Source organism: Diceros bicornis, chromosome 29 (genome assembly GCF_020826845.1).
Source record: "Diceros bicornis minor isolate mBicDic1 chromosome 29, mDicBic1.mat.cur, whole genome shotgun sequence".
NCBI lineage: Eukaryota > Metazoa > Chordata > Mammalia > Perissodactyla > Rhinocerotidae > Diceros > Diceros bicornis.
Window position 1 is genome coordinate 22,547,220 of NC_080768.1, and position 12,936 is coordinate 22,560,155.

General features: G+C 40.0%; 1 protein-coding gene across 2 annotated transcripts in view; it reads left to right on the forward strand.

Moving 5' to 3' along the window:
• The first annotated feature begins 10,964 nt into the window (after positions 1–10,964).
• The window catches only part of MSR1 (macrophage scavenger receptor 1), an 80,224-nt gene continuing 78,252 nt past the window's right edge, over positions 10,965–12,936 (forward strand). For both annotated transcript variants that reach the window (XM_058525095.1, XM_058525097.1), the window contains exon 1: positions 10,965–11,114. The gene's annotated coding sequence lies outside the window, so the exon portion shown is untranslated. The remainder of the gene's footprint in view (positions 11,115–12,936) is intronic.

Here is a 12,936-nt window from a genome sequence, read left to right on the forward strand (position 1 = left end):
TTCATCTTGGGTAATTTCTTCTAGTTTTTTGTCCAGCTCACAGATCCGTTCTTCTGTATCCTATACTCTGCTTTTGATTCCCTCTAGTGAATTTTCCATTTCCAGTATTGTATTCTTCATTTCTGATTGGTTCTTTTTTATATCTTCCATTTCTTTGTTGACATTCTCACTGAGTTCATCTATTCTTCTCCTCAGATCAGTGAGCATCCTTAACATTCTTAGTTTGAACTCTCTGTTGGGTACGTTGCTCATTTCTGTTTCACTTAGTTCCTTTTCTGGGGTTTTGTCCTGTTCCCTTACTTGGAATGTATTCCTTTGCCCCCTCATTTTGCCTCTTTCCCTGTGCTTGTGTCTAGGTATTAGGTAGGTCAGCTACGTCTCCTGCTCTTGGATAGGTGACCTTATATAAATGATGTCTCAGGAGGCCTCCAGTGTGCTTCCCTCAGTTCTCAACGTTCCATGGGTGACCCCTATGTGGGCTGCGTGTGTCCTTCTGTTGTGTCCTGTTTGCTCTCCCTGTAGGCACCCAGGGAGGCTGAGTTATGCTCCTGGCGAGCTCTTGTAATGCTCAGCTGCTTATAGTTGTTGTGGGCCCTTCAGTCTCTTTATCAGGTGTGGGGAGCCCCAGCACAGTTGGCTGCAAGTTCTAATACCACATTTGTGTTGCAGTATTTCTTTTAAGTGAGTAGGCCCCCAACGTGGCAAGTTGTTAGGCTCAGGGGCTTACAATTGCTGTAAGCCTCCAGCCTTTAGGTCCCTTGTCAGCTCTCTGAGGATTGCAGCTGGGTGGGGCTGGCCTCAGGCATGGGAGCAACCAATTGTTTCAGGCTTTGGAAGGTGGGGCAAACTCCTATGTGGTTCTTTGAGAAGCACAAGTCTTCTGCAGCTGACAAGCCCTGTGGCCCACAGGTCCACACACACAGTCAACACAGTCCTGCCCCGTGTGCGCGCCCCGGCCTCCAGAAGTGGACCCAGTCTCTCCACGGCAGGAGTCCCACACACTCCACCACTGCACCACACTCTCCACCTGCTCCTTGTGCACGCCCTGCCCCACTGAAGTGGGCTCAGTTGTCAGGCTGCAGAGAATCCACTTACCAATCTATGCAGGCCCACAGTCCTGAGGGCTTGTTGTTGGGTGGGGACAGTCCCTGGGGTGGGCTGCCTGCCCTGGTTGAGCTGGATTAAATTGGTGCTCTAGTGGGTGGGGCAGACCTGGGCTAGCAGGCCCCAGGGAGAACTCCAATGGCATCTGTGTCAGCAGGCCCACACCAAGCCACAACAATGGCCGCTGCCAATGTCCCAGTCCCTGGAGAGGTCTCACCTCTCACTGAGATGCACTCAGGGCCTATCAGGTGAGTCTATTTTCACCAAAGCACCGTGCACCTTTCTTTCTGGTGATTTTAGGTTGCTTTCTGCAATGGGTGAGTTTGTGTGTGGGCCCTTTAAGAGCCGGTTTTAATTTCTTTGTGGACCAGCTTTTCTAGGGGTACTCCCCATTGTTTTAGTAGCAGGCAAAGTCAGATATTATGCCACTCGTCTCGATTGTGCTGGGTCCACAAAATGCCCACAGCAGGGGCGCTCCCCAGCTCAGGGCCCCGCGCCTCCAGGGAGGGCTGCGTACCTGTGGGCGGCTCCCAGGCGGCCATGAGGTGCTTCGGCTTGTGAAGGCGGTGTTTTTCCTCTCCAGAAGGGAATTTCTGCCTCTTCCACCTCAATTAAGATTGTCCTTTGTTGCAGGAGTTCCTCTTATCCAGTTTTCATTTCTGTCTCAGGGGTAATTTTTCCACTAGTAGTTGTAAATTGGCTGTATCTGCGGGAGGAGGTGAGTTCAGAGTCTGCTTACGCTGCCATCTTGACTTCTCCTCTTTTTTTTTTTTTTTGGTGAAGAAGACTGTCCCTGTGCTAACATCTGTGCCATCCTCCTCTATTTTGTATGTGGGACGCCGCCACAGCACGGCTTGTTGAGTGGTGTGTTGGTCCACATGAACCTGCAAACCCCAGGCCACTGAAGCGGAGCGTGTGAACTTAACCACTAAGCCACTGGGCTGGCTCTTGAACTATTCTTAATTATGTTTTGTGAAATTTTCCAGAATTATAAGATGTTTTATTTTATTTGAAAAGAGACAAATTTACTACTCTAAGAAATAGTATTTTGAATACTAATTTAAATATGTTTTTTGCATGTTATGGCATGTTATTTTTGATATCATGTCATTTTCTTTGCAATGTGTAATCCGATATTGAATAATCTTTACAATTGTAAGATTCTAGTATGCTTGCCTACCTGACCGTGTACTTTTCATTGCCTTAGCCCCGAAGTGACTCATGTTACTCTGTTCATATTTTATCGACTATAACAGTCACATGGCCCCACAAGCGGGCTGAAAAGCGTGATCTCCCAAATACCCTGGAAGGAAAGGAAAATATACTATTGATGAGTGCTAGAAACATCTTCCACATGCCCCTTCTAGATTCTAAACCTAAACACAAGGAGTGTTTCATTGTTATATTTATTTCACCCACACATTTATCAAAGTGGCTAACTCAGATATTTTTGAAATATAGGCAATGTCAAATAAGTTTACTTCTACCAAAAATTATAGCAAATATACGTTTCAAAGGCCCAGAAATGGACACCAAATATTATAATATAATGATGTTACAACAAGAATTATTATAATACCAATAACAACAATTAACACTTATGACTATTCATTCTGTGAAAGCACAGCTATAAAGTCATTTAATTTTCATAACAAACCTATGAGATAACTTTTGCTTTTATCCTTGTTTTAGAGATGAGGAAAATTGAGGCACAGTGAGGTTAAATAACTTGCTCAAAGTCACATAGCTAATAACAGTAGACCTGCAATATGAAGTCAGATAGTTGGGCTCTAGAATCTGTAATTTTTTTCCCATGACATTATAATGCTAGACTTCATAAGCAAATCATTTTTCTGATGATATACATATCAAGAATCTTTCCAACCATGGTAAGATTTAAATCATTAATTTAAATTCCTTAATTATTAAGAACAAAAAGAATTCTATCAGGAGAGAGTAAATAAGAGAATAGAAAATATAACAGCCCATCTCATTACATCATAGCGAACTCCTCAATTGAGTTTACTGGGTAAAATAGCATGCCAATATTAAAAATCAGTTACTGAAGACAAAAGAATCTTGCTAACCGGTTAATATTGCCTAAGAGATTGCTCTTTTAGGAAAAAGAATTATAATATTAATGAAGAGGATTCGGTGTTGGTTTTACGTTTTCAAATTTTATGATTTACTGCTTACAATTTAACAATACACTCATAGAGGATGTACTAGATGCCAAGCACTATTATACAGGCTTTACAAATATGAATTTATTCAATTCTAATTGGTTCTTTCTTAAATCTTCATTTTATTGATGAAAAACTGAGGTTAAATAATTTGCCTAATGTCACAGTTAGTAAGTTCCAGAGGCAGGATTCAGTATCAGCAGCTTGTATTAGCATTCATACTTTATCTTTCATGCTATTTAAATAAGAATCTTGTGTATAATCATGAGTAAATTATCATAAGAAAATAAAAATGTTTAGTTCCTGGAAAACATTGAGGATTCTGTAATGTGTTTCTTAAATAAATAACACCAAGTTTCTTTATTGGCTAGGTTTTTGCTACCTGATTTATACTCTATCATTAGAGGTCTCACCTTGCACACTTTTTCCTGTCTTATATAAATGTAGCAAGTGATTTAGATGCAAAGAGTTTATTTCAAGACATAAATATAATAATGTCCATAGCCGATTTTCTAGCAATTCTCCTTAATGTGGCTTAGGTAGTTGATATTTTAAAATGTAAGAAATACAGTGTTTGGGGTATAGGTTTTAAAAACGGGCTGGAATATTTGATATGCCAGTGTCTACCCCAGTAAAACAAAATAAAATCAACACATAAACAAATACAATCTCTTCTATACTATGTAAAAACAGCCAGGGAAGCCTATTCCGTTTGATTAAGATCAATGCCATGTGAAGTCTGTGTAAATTTGTGGTAAGCATTATGACAGATGGGAAAGAGTTCATTTAAATTTCAAAAAACTTTGCCTTGCAAAAGAATTTTCTTAAGATAATTTGTATTCATATCTAAATAATAGCAGGCTCAAGATTAAGCATTGAAATTGCCATTTATGTTACAAAGAAAAATGCAGTCTTGAGCACTTTATATTAGTTCCATTTCTTCATTTTTCTGAATCATTCTCCTCTTTGAGCTATTCTTCAAAAGATGGTGTTGCTTTTTGTTCTTTGTGGGGCATCCTTCACTTTGACTGATGCTAAAAAGTTTCCATTTCCTTTCATCCTTATTCTCATGTTCACTGTTCTCCTTAGTTGGGTGCTTTTTGGATGACATCCTTGTCCTGCAGAGAGCTGCACGACCCCATCAGATCTGTTCAGTCACCTGAGCCTAAGTAACGAAGTTTTAACTATTCTTTTTATCTTAGATTTGGTAAATTAAGATGTTTATCTCTAAGTCACTAAGGATTGAGTGAATATTTTAAAATGGATTATTACTAAAGATCACAAAGCATGTCTCATATCCATATTACATATTAAATAAAGAGAAACAGAATATGACCAGTTTTCATGTAAGAATCCACTTATTCATACTGCCCATGATTCAGTAGAGACAGTGTGCCATTTATAAAGTTACAACTGGAATAGTGTAAACTGTTAAAATTTGAACTCTTAACAACTGAATTGGAAAATAAAAAGAAAGAAAGAAAAAAATCCTGGACAATGGTGATTAGCCAGAGAAGAGTAATCAGTGTTCTTGGGACCATCTGGTTTCTCTACATCAGCTTCTATTTGGTTACATCAAGTGTCATCATCATTGTAGTAGTAAGAACACTGGCTGATGAAAGCAGCAAAGAAATTCACTGAAAGACTATTTGGTCCCTCACAGAATCAGGGTGAAGGATGGAGAACCAGTTTGAGAAAAGGGCAGGAAGTAAAGAAGGCTAAGCACACAGACCCAAAGCCTCTTTCAGTTGAGGATGGTGTGCACCACCAACACAGAGTTCTTGATTATACATCTTCCTCTGGACTCTCATTCCTACCATTGCTATGAATCATTTCTTAACTATCCTAAGATCTTCGTCTTATTTTCTCAAGACTCAAACCCAGGCAGGATTAAGTCATTGGCCTGGCCTAACTCACAGCCTGCACTTCAGTTATCAAGAGGCAGGAAGACAGAGCTCCTGGAGCTTGCAGCCTCATGGACTCTGCCTCCCAAAAAGTGACACACAATGGGGGATTTACCAGAAATGGAAAGGATCTCTAATGCTATTTAGTCAAAAGACCACTTGAGTCATTATGATATTCACAGATAATACAATGTTGCAAAGAATGATCAGTTAACACGCAAGTTGGATTCTAATTCAAACTCAATCCCTTGCCATCCTCATGATCTTGGCTAAGGAAATTATCTTCTCCAATCCTTTGTTTTTTCAGTTTTAAACTGGAATAATATTATTCTGTCTAGAATATAAGGTCATTGTAAGGCATGAAATGAGATAATCTACGTAAGATTTCTTTCTTTTCAAAAAAAATATTCAGGGCCTGCTATGTGTAACACACACACACACACACACACACAAAAGGTAATAGTAAGATTGCATGCCCTAAAGAATGATTATTGTGAGATATTATTATCAATATTTTAATTAAAAAATATATTGAGAAAATGCTTGCTCTTATTTATCATTCTGTTTGAAAAAGACGACAAATAGGTGAAAAGTCAAACAACGCTATGATAAATATGGAATTTAAGAGAACAGAAAATTAATGCTGGAGTATTCTCCCTACCACCACTCCTCTTCTGAGACATATTTCTTCTCCCGATCTAACTTTCCACTTTTTCTTGACAGTGTTGACATTCTTACAAAATCCCACCTCTGGAGGAAGGTGATTGATCTAGTGATGGGCCCCTAACCAAACTTTACCAGTCAAAGCTCATTTCTGAAGCTCTTAAACTGGAACCATTTATAAAATACGCTCCTTGGACAGAAACAATATTGTGTGGTATGCATCAATGCAGAATAAGAGATTCAATGTATCCGTTGACTGTGGTGCTGGGAGAAGCATTAAAAGCAGGAAAGGTAACGCCAAATCCTAAGCAAGTGTCTATTCCAGTGAGGATTAAACATTCCTCCCTGGAAGAGATCAAGTGTAACCCATGTGTCAGATGACTGGCTGGGCCATATCAGGAGGTTTCAGTGTTTGTCTCTGCTGTCGACATATTGGAAACTCATTCGCAGCAATATCCAGATCATCCTTGTTGAGAGAAAGCCCATGTCATTCAGTTCAGGAGTATCTGTTGCAAGATTACCTTGTATATTTTGTGGCTGATGGAAGACACTGACTGGCTTTTACTACAGAAGTCATCTTGTCAACCAGGTTATTGGGTCTCCATGGTGGATGCCCTCTAGTGGACATTTACGTGGGCAGTGAGTGTTTTCACACTTGCCTATTCTGAAGGTTTTATTCACATATCTTTTCCCAGAATCACAGCTTTGCAACATTAATATTTGATTGTGCCCTGATCTCGCTAGTTCTTCCAGAAATGCGGTATTGCTTTTGGATTACTATCCTGGATGGGAGGGGGAAGTTTCAGTGGCTTCTATTTGATCCTTTCTACCATAAGAGTCTTTGCTCCACATATCAAGTAACCGATTTGGATTCTGACAATCATTAAATACATCTATTCTCAACACATTTTGTGTCTGGGGAACTAACCACAGGATGAGTCTGTAATTCCATAGGATTCATTATGAGATGGACTTGGGCCAAGACAGTTCATAAACACCCAAAATGGCATGAGTTTTAAACCTCTATTTAACAAGCCCCAGTAAGTCAACTTGATATATTGCCTCAGGACCCTCTGGAGGGCATCAAGGAAGGTTGATGATATAGTTCTTACTATCAACTGGATTCTGTTCTCCCAAAATTCATATGTTTAAGCCCTAACTCCTAGTACCTGAGAATGTGACTATATTTGAAGATGGGGCCTTGAAAGAAGTGGTTAAGTTAAAATGAGGCCTTAATCCAATCTGACTGGTGTCCTTATTAAGAAGAGGAAATTTGAATGCATAAAGAGACACGAGGGAAGTGTGAGCACCGAGGGATGACCATAAGAAGAAGAAGCAAAAAGGCAGCCATCTGCGAGCCACGGAGAGAGGCCTCAGGAGAAATCAAACCCACTGACACCTCGACCTTGGACTTCCGCCTCCAGAACGGTGAGAAATAAATTTCTATTGTTTAAGCCACCCAGTGTGGTATTTTGTTATGGCAGCCCTAGCAAATTAATACAGCCCTATATTAGTTTTCTACTGTTGCAGTAATAAATTAACACAAACTTAGTGGCTTAAAAGAACACAAGTTTATTTTATTTATTTATTTATTTATTTATTTATTTATTTATTTATTTAATTTTTTTGCTGAGGAAGATTGGCCCTGAGCTAACATCTGTGCCCATCTTCCTCTATTTTATGTGGGATACCTGCCACATCATGGTTTGACAAGTGGCACGTAGGTCCACGTCTGGGATCTGAACCTTCGACCCTCAGGCTGCTGAAACAGAGCATGCGCACTTATCCACTACGACACAAAAAAGTTTATTTTCATATAGTACTATAGATTAGATGTCCAAAATGGATCTCGCTGGGCTAAAATCAAGTGGTTGGCAGGGCTGCCTTACTTTCTGGATGCTGGAGGGGGAAATCTAGGTCCTTGCCTTTTCCAGCTCCTAGAGGGCATCCACAGTCTTTATCCTGTGGTCTTCTTCCTCCACTGTCAAAGCCAGCAACCTTGTATTTCTCTGGCCATTCTTCCATCATCACATCACTTTCTCTCACTCTCTTCTACCTCCTTCTTCTACCTTTAAGGATCCTGGTTATTGCATTGAACCCACTCAGATAATCCAGAATAATCTCCCTATTTTAATGTCAGCTGATTAGCAACTGTAATTCCATGTGCAACCTTAATTCCCCTTTGCCCTGTAACATAAATTGTTCTGGGAATTAGGATGTGGATATTTTTCTGAGGGAGTGCATTATTCTGCATACCACAAGACCTGGCATGAGCTTCCTGAGTTGTTCCTCAAAGGGCCCATCACCCAAAAAGTAGTGGATTTTTTTTAACTGTCACAGCTCTGGAACTGGGTAAGATATTGAAATTCCCATAACAATGAGAATTAGGTTTCTGCCTTCCAGATTCAGAAATTTTCAGCTTATAGAGATCAAGTAGCTCCTTAAGAGGACACCCAACATTGCTAGACAATAAATACTTATTTCCTTCCTAGACAATTAATATGAAGACCTAACTCTGTTTCCTTTTACAAATCTCCTGTTGGGCTGCCCATTTGCTAAACCTAACCAGAAGCCAGAGGTCAAGGGAGCCATTTGTTTCAGTCTAACAAGGTCAGCCTCTTGGGGAAAATAGATGGGTGGTAAAAGGAGGAGAATGGATCTGGAGTAGCAAATGAGAAAAATTCAAGCCCACCATCTCTCACCATGGAATCAATGATCAAGCCCCATTAAACTTGCCTTTTAATATCTCTGTCCACTTCTCCTCATTACCACTGACACCACCCAAGTCCAAGCTGCCATCAGCTTTCCCCTGCACTATTGCAGCAACTTCCTAACTAGTCTACCTCCACTCAATCTAACTTCCCACATTTATTTATTCTCCACATTGCAAACAGGGTCTACGTTCAAAATCCAACTGTGTTTCATTCATCCCACTTAAGAATCATTAATGGGGGCTGGCCTGGTGGCATAGCAGTTAAGTTTGCACTCTCCACTTTGGCGGCCTGGGGTTCACCAGTTCAGATCCTGGGTGTGGACCTGCGCACTGCTCATGAAGCCATGCTGAGGTGGCGTCCCACATACAGCAACTAGAATGATGTACAACTATGACATACAGCTATCTACTGGGGCTTTGGGGAGGAAAAAGACGGAACAAAGGAGGAAGATTGGCAACAGATGTTAGCTCAGGGCCAATCTTCCTCAAAGAAAGAAAAAAAAAACGGCTTGTAACACCATTATTACAAAAAAAAAAGAATCATTAATGTCTTTCCACTGCTCTTAAGATAAAGAAAAACTCCTCAGTCCATTGGCCTCCTACCTAACTCTCAGCCTTGTCTGGAGCCTTGCTTGCTGCCTTTTGCCTGATGCTCTTCAAGTTCTTGTCTTCTTCAGGCATTTGAATGCACTATTTTCTCCACCCAGATGTTCTCTCTCTCTTTTCAGCAATTCAACTTCCGCTGCTTCTTCAGATAGTAAGCATCCTTTACAGAGTTCCCAGACTAAGTAGGCAAGCAGTATTGCTTTTTGCCTCACTACACATCACCACCACTCTGTTTTTACTGTCTTTTCTGTGCCCTAGAGGAGATGCCAGCAAATACACTGCTCAGAATCACCTTCCCCACAAGGTTCCTGGTCGGTGTTTGCAAATGACTGGTCCTCTCAAGTGGAAGGTAAAAGAGAATGCACCCTTGATTCTCTGAAAGCCATTGCAGGCAGTTCAAACAGCAAGAGAGATTTGAGCTTTCAATGAGCTCCTGGAAATTCAGCAGTAGCTTCTGAAGGTATTATGGGGGAAAATGGGGATATACAGAATAAGAAATTACGTATGTTCACAAAATCTGAGGATAAATGCGGCCTAGTGGAGAGAACATCATGGAGTATAGATTCTAGTTCATGCTCTGTCACTGGCCAGGTGACCCCAGATAATTTTTTGGAAGAGTCTTTAAGTTCTCTCATTTTAAAATGAAGAGGTTTTGCTATGAGAAGAAAAGGATATGGAGCGTGTGAAATTGCCATAAAGTAAATTTTATCAACCTCACTACAATATCCTTGGCTATGGTATTAGTCCTGTTCTCTTTTTGAGCCCCTAGCCTGACATCCCATGATGATTCCAGGAGACTTCTGGGTAAGAATTTACTTAATGAATTTTGCTCAGGCTTAAATTAATTAACACTTTTACCACTTTTAAGCCTATTTAAACTACATGGGTCTGCCGCTTTAATTCTGAAGTCTCACTTCCCTAAACTCAGTACAATGTGCATTCACGTTTTTAAAATATCACTTAAAAATGAGCTCACATTCACTTTTTCTCTTAACTGGCATTTTTGTGCCTTTTTATGAAGACATGAGTCACGAGGAAAGGGTGAATCGTTAGTGTTCCTTTGGGGAGACAGCTGAACTTGCAAGGAAATGAGTCACTGGTATTACGTCCATACTCTACCCCTCCACTTCCCTAACTCTCCAAGGAAAGTGACTTTTAGGGCCTGAGGTACACTTTCTTGCCTTTCAGCATGCCTTGTAATTTTGGGTTGAAAGCTAGAGACGACATATCAGGTAATGAGAACTGAGGTAAATAGGCCTGCAGTGTGAGGTTTTATGATAACCTGGCTGCGTTTGATGTTTGCTGTAGCTGTCAGAGGCTAAACTTTCCTCTAGTGTCCTTGTTTTTGTCTCCTCAGTTGTCTGGGTTTCCCTACAAACATCCCTTAAAAAAGACCCTTGCAGCTCTTTCAGCTGTAATCCACTGTTATCATACTGGGGGCCTGTTGATGGGGTGGTAAGGTGTGGGGGAGGGGAAGAGTTCTGGAATCTTATGATTAAATCCTAGTCTTTTAGTGAGCCCATGTCCCTGGACTATGACCTTCACAAGTGTTTCTCAGCTCCCCTCTCCCCTCCTTAAATTGGACAGGGAGAAAGCTGGAGTTGGAAATTGCCTTTCAGCTGCCTAGGTGAGATAAGGCTTGGTGAAGTCTTTTCACTGGAGAGTAAGCCTTTATTATGGAGAATGCTCTGAGTGTCTTTAAAAATTGCTATTTTCCCCTCCCTCTGCCAGAGGCATCTGGTGATTTCTCTTGGCTCTTCACTGTAAGAACTTGGTGGGATTCCTGGAGGTAAAGCCCAGGAAAGTTTGGGGTCCCCCAAAAACTGCAGCCCCCAGGAGTCTCTCTTTCTCACATTAGTCCTCACTCAGCTTCCGGCAATTCATCAAAATTGCCATTTAAGTCTTCTCACCAGTTTAAGGCTCCAGTGGCTTCTGCTCCAGGTAAGCTGATCTCAGCTGTGAGTCTGTACTCACCTCTCTCAAATTGGGGTAGCAGTTTACCCTGAGATCTCAATTCTCTGATGGCTCTAAGAAAAGTCATTGACTTTTAGTTTGTTCAGCTTTTTTCTTGTTATAGGGACACGAGTGACGATTTACAAGCTCTTTAGATGTCGGGGCTGGAACTAAGTCTTCTATCCATTTTCTTTTAACAACTGACAGTATGGTAAAGTGCATTGTTTCTCAAAGGAAAATAAACATATTGGCCCCTCCACCCCACTGAGTGTTGATACTATATTATTTTATGTTAAAACATAGAAACATAAATTTAGACTTAAATTCTATAGGTCTATAGTTCTTAACCAACTTTTGAAATATAATGCATTTATAAATTAAATTCAAAAATCCTACAAAAATACTAAAATTTTAATCAATATTATCAATTTAAGATTGTGTGGCTGAACCAAAAAATTTTTAATAGGTTTAGTAAAGGAAGATACTGGTTAGTTCTGATTCTCCGCTTTGTTTCTGTATTTTAACTTGAATAATACTCATATAAGAACCTTCTGTTCATATAAGGTTACAAAAAAATGTCACTGATAACATCAAGGTTTTTCTTTCTTTCTATTTATGACCATCAAACAAAAACTCTGCTAGAATGCAATTTTCAATATCAATTTTGGTGAGGTATGTTTTGTTAGTCTTATAAATGCATTATGTTCACATGGAGAGATGTGCCCATTACATTATTAAAATTGGCATTTAAATCACTATCTAATTAATGCTTTGAGTTCAGAATATGAAAAAATGTTATCTTTGCAAGTTTATCACGTAAATATGTGTTATATACCGTATAACTAACGACCTGTTCATTTAGACATGCATAAGTATCTCTTAATGAGTGTAAAATATATCTTCCTTTGAGTTCAGCATGCATGCCTCTACCACAATGCGCCCTATGAGACTGAAGTCACTTTTTCCAACCCATTTCTCTATTTGATTGTGAAACTTTATTTGAACACTGGGCATACTGTTATAGAATCACCACTCTGGACACATATATCCATAAGCAACAAAAACCAAGTCGTCAGAATCCCGTGGCAGTAACTGATAGTAAAGCCACTATTCGTTCAGATGATCTGGAATGTGCCCTTTTTTGTGGTGTGCTTTCAATATAACATTTGTGATAAAGACCGCTGATAATACATACGACTGATCTCAGATTGAAACAAAGTATATTTTGCCAAGTTTTGAAATCAGACTTAATTGGGTTTGAATACCAGTTCTGATGACTCATAGGTCTACAATCCTGACACGTTTTCTTCATACCTCTAAGGCTCAATTTCTTAATCAGGAAAATGACCTGACAAAGCCGCTGTGAAATGAAATGAAATAATGAAGTCCCAACTTTTTAGACATTCCCTCTGTTCTTTCAAATAATCATTAGCTTGACCTGAATATTTTCTACTTGATTCCCTGGAAAGGCATCTTACAGTCATACCTAACAGATAATCTCATGTAATATAATATAATATATATGTATATGTATATGTGTGTGTATATATATATATACACACACACACACACACATAGAGAGGTGTTTTTTTTTTTTTTTTTTTTTTTTGGTGAGGAAGATTAGCCCTGAGCTAATGTCTGTTGCCAATCCTCTTCTTTTTGCTGAGGAAGACTGGCCCTGGGCTAACATCCACGCTCATCTTCCTCTACTTTATATGGGATGCCGCCACAGTATGGCTTGACAAGCGGTGCATTGTTCTGCACCCAGGATCCGAACCTGCGATCCCTGGGCTGCCGCAGCAGAGCGTGT